Source organism: Pseudophryne corroboree, chromosome 3 (genome assembly GCF_028390025.1).
Source record: "Pseudophryne corroboree isolate aPseCor3 chromosome 3, aPseCor3.hap2, whole genome shotgun sequence".
Taxonomy (NCBI): domain Eukaryota; kingdom Metazoa; phylum Chordata; class Amphibia; order Anura; family Myobatrachidae; genus Pseudophryne; species Pseudophryne corroboree.
The window spans coordinates 537,409,623-537,421,394 of record NC_086446.1 but is presented as its reverse complement, the minus strand read 5'-3'; the positions used below and the strand labels follow the sequence as shown (position 1 = coordinate 537,421,394).

Here is an 11,772-nt window from a genome sequence, read left to right as displayed (position 1 = left end):
AATCTCTTGTGTCTCTTATTATTATTAACTTATGAGAAAGGGTGTGAGTACTTGGTTGGGTATTTCTATGAATAGTGCAATATATTATATCCATTACAGGTGTATTCTTTCTATAAATAGTATAATAGATTATATCCATTAAAGGAAGAGGTAAAAAGGAGAACACCAAGGCGTTTGGAAAAATACGTAAGTGATGAGTAATGTTAGGTGATTTAAAGCTGTTTTACAGATTTGGGAACTCCAATGTGCATGCACTGTTTCTACAGCACCTAGCCTTCTCCGGAGGTCACCCTCCTTGATACTGTCCAGGCCCATAAAATGCTTAGCTTCCACGATCGGACGAGAGTGGGCGTTCCATTTTGGTATGGCTGTAGTCTACTTAGCACAGGTTCCCTAAAAGGATATCACAACTGAAGTAAAGAACCTAGAAATAAAAAGCCATGACCAGACACCACAGTGTTTATTTATAAAAAGGGGGAGAGAATAAATATCTAAAGAAAGGGAGAGATTTCGTAGCTTTCGTTGAATCCAGCCGGATACATCGTCTTCAATTGGAATATCCAGAACATTTCCCTTCTGGATAGCAGATTCGCGAGGTCGTCACTTCTTTCACTGAGTGTGACATGTTCTATGGCCTTGTACGTTAGGGCGTCAGGATTAGAGTTATGGTGTAACAAGAAGTGCTTGGAAACCGCATGCGTTTCCACCTTGTTCTTTATATTCCGGACATGTTCTTGGATTCTTAATTTGAGTTGTCTCTTAGTCTTCCCAATATAACTTATATAATATATAATAATATATAACATATATTCCTTGATCTTGAATTCTTTCACGTCACCTGTTGCAGAGAAAGTTTTCCGGTTTGGGTGGAAATACCTACAGACATTGCAGTGTCCACTCTTATAGCTACCTACACACCTGATAAGGGGTTCTTTTTTGTTGGTCACATATCTCAGCATGCTCGGTGCCACCAAGTCCTTAAGATTTTTGGATTTCTTAAAAACAATCTCAGGTTGCGGTGGCAATATGTCTTTTAAAGCAGGATCCATGAGTAAGATGTTCCAGTGGGTTTTCATTGATTGCCTGATGAGTTTCTCATGTCTACTGTAAGTCGTAATAAAAGCAGTGGAGTCCTTTTTCGTTTCCCTCTTCTTGTACGTTAAAAGGTCATTCCTCTCTAGGGTTCTTGTCTTGTTGACCGCCTCGTCAAGAATACTGGTGGGATACTTCTTGTCCAGGAATCTGTTTCTGAATTTTCCAAGTTGGTCGTTGCACTCCTCTATTTCACTGCAGTTCCTTCTAATTCTGTGGAACTGGGAGTAGGGGATGTTATTTTTCCACTGTTTTTGGTGATTACTCCTGTACTCCAAGTAACTGTTGGTGTCCACTGGTTTAATGTAGTTTCTTGCAACAATTCTGTTTTCTTTCCCCACAAGGATAAGATCCATGAACTCTATTTGTACTTTGTCCATATTTGAAGTAAAGGTGATATTCAGATCATTATGTGCCAGATAGTTCGTAAAAAAGATATCAGGCATGCCACCCCCCTAAAAAGACGGTTTGTAGAAGAAGAGGAAGAAGGGGCGGCAGGAGGAAGAGACTTCAAAAAGCGGACATTTCAACATCAAAACCAGTAACCAAGGGCATCTTCAACTTATCACAACATAATCTCTCACAACCAGAAATTTCCTTGTTAAATAAAGATCTATCCTTTGCTCCAACCAGTGGTATGAATAAGTTCGAAACCTTTATAGACCTCAACAAGTTCGTACGAAAATTAACACTGAAATGACATTTCCTAAAGAAAGATGATGCCATTCTCAGAAACTATGACAATACACCTACCCAATCAAAGTCGGGCCTAAAACCATCATCGAAGTACTATCCGGTAGAGTCCAAGGGGAGCCATCTCAGCATCTTCTATGACCTAGTGAAAAAGGACCTCTGTGATTCAGAAACAGAACCCATCCTGGAAAAGAATCTTTCCAATAAAGAGAGGGAGGCCTTAAAGAAACTACAAAAGAACACCGAGAGTGTCATCAAACAAGCTGACAAAGGGGGGGTCTAGTGATCATGGATCGAGACAAGTATGTAACAGAAGCTAAGAGACTACTAGGAGATACCAATTCTTATAAAATCCTACAGAAAGATCCAAAAGATGATTTCCTAGAGGATCTACGGTCACTGCTATTAAATGGACTATGTACCGGCATTTTAACGAAGGAGGAGTACCAGTTTTAATGCAGTCCTACCCCGTTACCCCTATATTTTATTTTTTACCCAAAATACATAAATCAATCACTAATCCACCGGGCAGACCAATAGTAGCCGGTATAGACTCTCTCACTTCAAATCTCTCTGAATATGTAGATGTATTTCTTAGGAAATATGTGAACCAGTTACCATCATATCTGAAGGACACAACAGCGGTACTTAGTCTGGTGAAAGACATAGAATGGAAACCAACATATTTGTAGGCTACAATCGATGTACAAGCACTTTATACATGCATCGAACATTCAAAGGGTGTGGAAGCATGTAAAGAATATCTAGATAATGACCTTTCCCTGACGGACTCCGACAGACAATTCATTTGTGATATCATGTTTTTCATTTTAACTCACAATTATTTAAAATTTCTGGATAATTTTTATATACAAAGCTGTGGAACCGCTATGGGAACTATTTTTGCGCCGAGTTTCGCAAATCTATTCATGGGAAGATGGGAAGAAACTTTTATCTACAATGATCACCCTTTTAGAATGTTATAGTCTTTTACAAAAGGTACATTGATGATATTTTGATTATTTGGGATGGTACAATGGAAGATTTTAACAACTTTTTTACGAACTATCTGGCACATAATGATCTGAATCTCACCTTTACTTCAAATATGGACAAAGTACAAATAGAGTTCTTGGATCTTATCCTTGTGGGGAAAGAAAACAGAATTGTTACAAGAAACTACATTAAACCAGTGGACACCAACAGTTACTTGGACTACAGGGGTAATCACCAAAATCAGTGGAAAAATAACATCCCCTACTCCCAGTTCCACAGAATTAGAAGGAACTGCAGCGAAATAGAGGAGTGCAACAACCAACTTGGAAAATACAGAAACAGATTCCTGGACAAGAAGTATCCCACCAGTATTCTTGACGAGGCGGTCAACAAGACAAGAACCCTGGAGAGGAACGACCTTTTAACGTACAAGAAGAGGGAAACAAAAAAGGACTCCACTGCTTTTATTACGACTTACAGTAGACATGAGAAACTCATCAGGCAATCAATGAAAACCCACTGGAACATCTTACTCATGGATCCTGTTTTAAAAGACATATTGCCACCGCAACCTGAGATTGTTTTTAGGAAATCCAAAAACCTTAAGGACTTGGTGGCACCGAGCATGCTGAGATATGTGACCAACAAAAAAGAACCCCTTATCAGGTGTGTAGGTAGCTATAAGTGTGGACACTGCTATGTCTGTAGGTATTTACACCCAAACCGGAAAACTTTCTCTGCAACAGGTGACGTGAAAGAATTCAAGATCAAAGAATATATGAACTGTAATTCAACCTCCGTTATTTACCTTCTGGAATGTGACTGTGGTAAAAAAATATATTGGGAAGACTAAGAGACAACTCAAATTAAGAATCCAAGAACATGTCCGGAATATAAAGAACAAGGTGGAAACACATGCGGTTTCCAAACACTTCTTGTTACACCATAACTCTAATCCTGACGCCCTAACGTACAAGGCCATAGAACATGTCACACTCAGTGAAAGAAGTGGCGACCTCGCGAATCTGCTATCCAGAAGGGAAATGTTCTGGATATTCCAATTGAAGACGATGTATCCGGCTGGATTCAACGAAAGCTACGAATTCTCTCCCTTTCTTTAGATATTTATTCTCTCCCCCTTTTTTTATAAATAAACACTGTGGTGTCTGGTCATGGCTTTTTATTTCTAGGTTCTTTACTTCAGTTGTGATATCCTTTTAGGGAACCTGTGCTAAGTAGACTACAGCCATACCAAAATGTAACGCCCACTCTCGTCCGATCGTGGAAGCTAAGCATTTTATGGGCCTGGCCAGTATCAAGGAGGGTGACCTCCGGAGAAGACTAGGTGCTGTAGAAACAGTGCATGCACATTGGAGTTCCCAAATCTGTAAAACAGCTTTAAATCACCTAACATTACTCATCACTTACGTATTTTTCCAAACGCCTTAGAGTTCTCCTTTTTACCTCTTCCTTTAATGGATATAATCTATTATACTATTTATAGAAATAATACACCTGTAATGGATATAATATATTGCACTATTCATAGAAATACCCAACCAAGTACTCAAACCCTGTCTCATAAGTTAATAATAATAAGAGACACAAGAGATTTAGCACAGGCATTTTAACTATAGTAATTTTCTTTATTATTATTTTTCATGGTAATTTCTTTTCCTCTTTTATCAACCTGGGATAAATAAATTAAAATTATTATACATGTTGTTTTAAATACGTATTCACAAATATGTTCACGATTCCCCGGTAATTTATACATTTTTTATTTTATTTTCTTCCTATGTCTTCCTGGGCAGAGACTGGTGTAACAATAGACTGTATACTTATATGCCGTTTTAACGAAGAATCTATATCCACCAATAACCGTCAAAACTCTAAAGAATAGTGATCTATCACTGGGGCTCACTATTGAAAGACTGTTTTAAGAAACGCTATTTGCGGTCCAAATGCATTCCAACATTGAATGAATCTCTGGACACTATCTGTTGAATGGGGTTCCACTGGCCGGAAGTGACCCGCGGCATGAAAGAAGATATTTCCGACTTTGGAGTGCGTTCCACGGGATATACGGCTTCCTGTTCCCCACACGTGATGAGGCATGCGGGAGGTGACGCGAACGCGACTTCCGGCAAATGTGACGCGGCTTCCGGTACCCGGTCTCTGACGTGGAAACGGGCGCACACGCAGAGGAGCCGCTCTACCACAGGAAGTGAGGCGGAAGTAACTTTTGCCAGTACACTCCATTAATAATAATTCTTTACACTCACCAAACCATTCATTTTGAAATTTAGTTATAATAATTAACTTTGTTATAGATACTTATATCACACATATTGAATTCATCTAAATATGTCATATATTACTAACATGTGCTCCCTAAGCATCACTTTGGGAGGAAGTGATGTCACACATAGTCTTCTAATTGATACAAGACCTGTCCCAATGCTACACTACCCTTGATGAAGTCCTGACGGACGAAACGCGTTGGACATTTCATGATCTTTCCCAGACTGACCTCCTTTATCTAAGATTAGCACTTTATACACATATATTACAATTTGATGTGTACCTTGTACTTTTATTCTATTAGTCTCATTTTCTCTATTTTTATGAACTTTTTTGCTCAAGTATTTCTTTTTAACAAAATCAGATTGTTTTTTGTAAAATAAATATGTATTTTTTATAAAGAAATCTTTTATGTTCCTTTACAATAGACACCATTGGTCGCTATTGCCCATATTCCTGTTTTTCTTATATATATATATATATATACAGTGCATCTGAAAAGTATTCACAGCACTTGACTTTTTCCACATTTTATTATGTTACAGCATTATTCCAAAATGGAATAAAATAATTTTTCCCCCTCAAAATTCTACACACAATACCCCATAATAACAAGATGAAAAAAGTTTTTTTCAGATTTTTGCAAATTTATTACAAATAAAAAACTAAGAAATCACATGTACTTAAGTATTAACAGCCTTTACTCAATACTTTGTTGATGCACCTTTGGCAGCAATTACAGCCTGAAGTCTTTTTTGAATATGATGCCACAAGCTTGGCACACCTAACTTTGGGAAGTTTTGCCCATTCCTCTTTGTAGAACCTCTTCATGGCAAAGGCTGTGAATACTTATGCATATGTGATTTCTTAGTTTTTTATTTTTAATAAATTTGCAAAAATCTCAAACAAAACTTTTTTCACATTGTCATTATGGGGTATTGTGTGTAGAATTTTGAGGAAAAAATGTATTTATTCCATTTTGGATTAAGGCTGAAACATAACAAAATGTGGAAAACGTCAAGCGAAGTGAATACTTTCCAGATGCACTGTACAGTATATAGTGATATAATTCATTTGCCTGCCTTTTTAATAGAGGACCCCCTGACTGAAGAAGTGCCACGCGCCCCCCATAGCTATAGGGCCTGATTCAGAGACAGCCAAAAATTGAATGTCACATGCAAGCTTTATTGAATTTCCGTCAAATTTCTAAGAGGGACATGCAGGAGATGTCTCAGTAGAAGAGATGCCTCCTGCATGTAACTGCAATTCCAGCAGCAAATTTGTTAGCAGTTGGGCAAAACCATGTGCACTGCAGGTATGGCAGATAATAGGATTTTAATTACCTACCGGTAAACCCTTTTCTCGTAGTCCGTAGAGGATACTGGGGTCCATTTAGTACCATGGGTATAGACGGGTCCACTAGGAGCTATGGGCACTTTAAGAATTTGATAGTGTGGGCTGGCTCCTCCCTCTATGCCCCTCCTACCAGACTCTATGAAACTGTGCCCGAGGAGACGGACATACTTTGAGAGAAGGATATAAAAGATAGTGGTGAGATTCCGAACCAGCACAAACAACAAGAGGAAAGCCAAACTAACCAAACTTGAAACAGGAACAGCATCGATTGAACCAACATTACTTAACCAAGTAACAGTGCAGGAAGAACGAAGCACTGGGCGGGCGCCCAGTATCCTCTACGGACTACGAGAAAAGGATTTACCGGTAGGTAAATAAAATCCTATTTTCTCTTACGTCCTAGAGGATACTGGGGTCCATTTAGTACCATGGGGATGTACCAAAGCTCTCAAACCGGGTGGGAGAGTGCTGAGGTTCCTGCAGAATGTATTGACCAAACTGAAGGTCCTCAGAGGCCAAAGTATCAAAATTGTAGAACTTAGCAAACGTGTTCGAACCTGACCAAGCAGCTGCTCGGCAGAGCTGTAAAGCCGAGACACCCCGGGCAGCCGCCCAGGAAGAACCCACCGACCAAGTAGAGTGGGCCTGTACAGATTTTGGACATGGCAAACTTGCCGTGGAATAAGCATGCTGGATAGTAAGTTTGATCCAGCGTGCAATAGTCTGCTTAGAAGCAGGACACCCAATCTTATTGGGATCATAAATAACAAACAGCGAGTACGTCTTTCTGTGACAAGCTGTTCTTTTCACATACACCTTCAAAGCCCTCACAACATCCAAAGACTTTGAAATAGCAGAGGTGTCAGTGACAACCGGAAGCACAATAGGTTGGTTGATGTGAAATGCAGACACCACCTTAGGAAGAAATTGCTGACGAGTTTTGAGTTCAGCTCTGTCCTCATGGAAAATCAAATAGGGACTTTTGTGAGACAAAGCCCCCAGCTCCGATACAAGTCTTGCTGAAGCCATGGCCAATAGTATGACGGTCTTCCACGTAAAAATGTTTACATCCACCTCCTGTAACAGCTCAAACCAGAATTATTATTAACGCAGTGTACTGGCAAAAGTTACTTCCGCCCCACTTCCTGTGGTAGAGCGGGCTCCTCTGCGTGTGCGCCCGTTTCTGCGTCAGAGACCGTGTACCGGAAGCCGAGTCACATTTGCCGGAAGTCGCGTTCGCACCTCCCGCATGCCTCATCACGTGTGGGGAACAGGAAGCCGTATATCCCGTGGAACGCACTCCAAAGTAGGAAATATCTTCTTTCATGCCGCGCGTCACTTCTGGCCAGTGGAACCCCATTCAACAGATAGTGTCCAGAGATTCATTCAATGTTGGAATGCATTTGGACCGCAAATAGCGTTTCTAAAAACAGTCTTTCAATAGTGAGCCCCAGTGATAGATCACTATTCTTTAGAGTTTTGACGGTTATTGGTGGATATAGATTCTTCGTTAAAACGGCATATAAGTATACAGTCTATTGTTACGCCAGTCTCTGCCCAGGAAGACATAGGAAGAAAATAAAATAAAAAATGTATAAATTACCGGGGAATCGTGAACATATTTGTGAATACGTATTTAAAACAACATGTATAATAATTTTAATTTATTTATCCCAGGTTGATAAAAGAGGAAAAGAAATTACCATGAAAAATAATACTAAAGAAAATTATTATAGTTAAAGTGCCTGTGCTAAATCTCTTGTGTCTCTTATTATTATTAACTTATGAGAAAGGGTGTGAGTACTTGGTTGGGTATTTCTATGAATAGTGCAATATATTATATCCATTACAGGTGTATTCTTTCTGTAAATAGTATAATAGATTATATCCATTAAAGGAAGAGGTAAAAAGGAGAACACCAAGGCGTTTGGAAAAATACGTAAGTGATGAGTAATGTTAGGTGATTTAAAGATGTTTTACAGATTTGGGAACTCCAATGTGCATGCACTGTTTCTACAGCACCTAGTCTTCTCCGGAGGTCACCGTCCTTGATACTGTCCAGGCCCATAAAATGCTTAGCTTCCATGATCGGACGAGAGTTGGCGTTCCATTTTGGTATGGCTGTAGTCTACTTAGCACAGGTTCCCTAAAAGGATATCACAACTGAAGTAAAGAACCTAGAAATAAAAAGCCACGACCAGACACCACAGTATTTATTTATAAAAAAGGGGGAGAGAATAAATATCTAAAAAGAAAGGGAGAGATTTCGTAGCTTTCGTTGAATCCAGCCGGATACATCGTCTTCAATTGGAATATCCAGAACATTTCCCTTCTGGATAGCAGATTCGCGAGGTCGCCACTTCTTTCACTGAGTGTGACATGTTCTATGGCCTTGTACGTTAGGGCGTCAGGATTAGAGTTATGGTGTAACAAGAAGTGTTTGGAAACCGCATGTGTTTCCACCTTGTTCTTTATATTCCGGACATGTTCTTGGATTCTTAATTTGAGTTGTCTCTTAGTCTTCCCAATATATTTTTTTACCACAGTCACATTCCAGAAGGTAAATAACGGAGGTTGAATTACAGTTCATATATTCTTTGATCTTGAATTCTTTCACGTCACCTGTTGCAGAGAAAGTTTTCCGGTTTGGGTGTAAATACCTACAGACATAGCAGTGTCCACACTTATAGCTACCTACACACCTGATAAGGGGTTCTTTTTTGTTGGTCACATATCTCAGCATGCTCGGTGCCACCAAGTCCTTAAGATTTTTGGATTTCTTAAAAACAATCTCAGGTTGCGGTGGCAATATGTCTTTTAAAACAGGATCCTTGAGTTTGATGTTCCAGTGGGTTTTCATTGATTGCCTGATGAGTTTCTCATGTCTACTGTAAGTCATAATAAAAGCAGTGGAGTCCTTTTTCATTTCCCTCTTCTTGTACGTTAAAAGGTTCTTGTCTTGTTGACCGCCTCGTCAAGAATACTGGTGGGATACTTCTTGTCCAGGAATCTGTTTCTGTATTTTCCAAGTTGGTCATTGTACTCCTCTATTTCGCTGCAGTTCCTTCTAATTCTGTGGAACTGGCAGTAGGGGATGTTATTTTTCCACTGATTTTGGTGATTACTCCTGTAGTCCAAGTAACTGTTGGTGTCCACTGGTTTAATGTACTTTCTTGTAACAATTCTGTTTTCTTTCCCCACAAGGATAAGATCCAAGAACTCTATTTGTATTTTGTCCATATTTGAAGTAAAGGTGAGATTCAGATCATTATGTGCCAGATAGTTCGTAAAAAAGTTGTTAAAATCTTCCATTGTACCATCCCAAATAATCAAAATATCATCAATGTACCTTTTGTAAAAGACTATAAAATTTCTAAAAGGGTGATCATTGTAGATAAAAGTTTCTTCCCATCCACCCATGAATAGATTTGCAAAACTCGGCGCAGAAACAGTTCCCATAGCGGTTCCACAGCTTTGTATATAAAATTATCCAGAAATTTAAAATAATTGTGAGTTAAAATGAAAAACATGATATCACAAATGAATTGTCTGTGGGAGTCCGTCAGGGAAAGGTCATTATCTAGATATTCTTTACATGCTGCCACACCCTTTGAATGTTCGATGCATGTATAAAGTGCTTGTACATCGATTGTGGCCCACAAATATGTTGGTTTCCATTCTATGTCTTTCACCAGATTAAGTACCGCTGTTGTGTCCTTCAGATATGATGGTAACTGGTTCACATATTTCCTAAGAAATACATCTACATATTCAGAGAGATTTGAAGTGAGAGAGTCTATACCGGCTACTATTGGTCTGCCCGGTGGATTAGTGATTGATTTATGTATTTTAGGTAAAAAATAAAATATAGGGGTAACGGGGTAGGACTGCATTAAAACTGGTACTCCTTCGTTAAAATGCCGGTACGTTGTCCATTTAATAGCAGTGACCGTAGATCCTCTAGGAAATCATCTTTTGGATCTTTCTGTAGGATTTTATAAGAATTGGTATCTCCTAGTAGTCTCTTAGCTTCTGTTACATACTTGTCTCGATCCATGATCACTAGACCCCCCCCCCCCTTGTCAGCTTGTTTGATGACAATCTCGGTGTTCTTTTGTGGTTTCTTTAAGGCCTCCCTCTCTTTATTGGAAAGATTCTTTTCCAGGATGGGTTCTGTTTCTGAATCACAGAGGTCCATTTTCACTAGGTCATAGAAGATGCTGAGATGGCTCCCCTTGGACTCTAATGAATAGTACTTCGATTTGATTGGGTAGGTGTATTGTCATAGTTTCTGAGAATGGCATCATCTTTCTTTAGGAAATGTCGTTTCAGTGTTAATTTTCGTACGAACTTGTTGAGGTCTATAAAGGTTTCGAACTTATTCATACCACTGGTTGGAGCAAAGGATAGACCTTTATTTAGCAAGGAAATTTCTGGTTGTGAGAGATTATGTTGTGATAAATTGAAGATGCCCTTGGTTACAGGTTTTGATGTTGAAATGTCCGCTTTTTGAAGTCTCTTCCTCCTGCCTCTTCTTCTACAAACCGTCTTTTTAGGGGGGAGGCATGCCTGATATCTTCCTTTATCTGGTTCTTCATATTGTATTTTGGCCTTGTGCCTGTGCTTGGGGATAAAAAATCGTTATCACTCTGGGAACCCCTTCCTTGTAGAACCGAAAATCAATTTTTTGTTGTTGTTCTAAATTTTGAATCATTGGGGGTATCTTGGTTTTAGTTCCTGGATGGAACATGGGGTGCTGTTTTCCAATAGTGTTTGTTAGCTTTGTTCTGATGGAATCCTGGAGTTCTAAACCTACTCCAGTTTTTGATCTTCCCTTGGTCATAGTCTTCTTTGTCCCGTATAACCAGATAAAGGAAGATATCTGGCATGCCTCCCCCTAAAAAGACGGTTTGTAGAAGAAGAGGAAGGAGGGGCGGCTTGAGGAAGAGACTTCAAAAAGCAGACATTTCAACATCAAAACCAGTAACCAAGGGCATCTTCAACTTATCACAACATAATCTCTCACAACCAGAAATTTCCTTGTTAAATAAAGATCTATCCTTTGCTCCAACCAGTGGTATGAATAAGTTCGAAACCTTTATAGACCTCAACAAGTTCTTACGAAAATTAACACTGAAACAACACTTCCTAAAGAAAGATGATGCCATTCTCAGAAACTATGACAATACACCTACCCAATCAAAGTCGGGCCTAAAACCATCATCTAAGTACTATCCGGTAGAGTCCAAGGGGAGCCATCTCAGCATCTTCTATGACCTAGTGAAAAAGGACCTCTGTGATTCAGAAACAGAACCCATCTTGGAAAAGAAT

The 11,772-nt window shown here is 39.2% G+C and overlaps 2 pseudogenes; one reads left to right on the top strand and one right to left on the bottom strand.

The window, feature by feature from the left end:
• Positions 1 to 257: 257 nt before the first annotated feature.
• Positions 258 to 376, bottom strand: LOC134898317 (5S ribosomal RNA; annotated as a pseudogene).
• A 3,643-nt stretch (positions 377 to 4,019) lies between these two features.
• Positions 4,020 to 4,138, top strand: LOC134898182 (5S ribosomal RNA; annotated as a pseudogene).
• Positions 4,139 to 11,772: the final 7,634 nt, after the last annotated feature.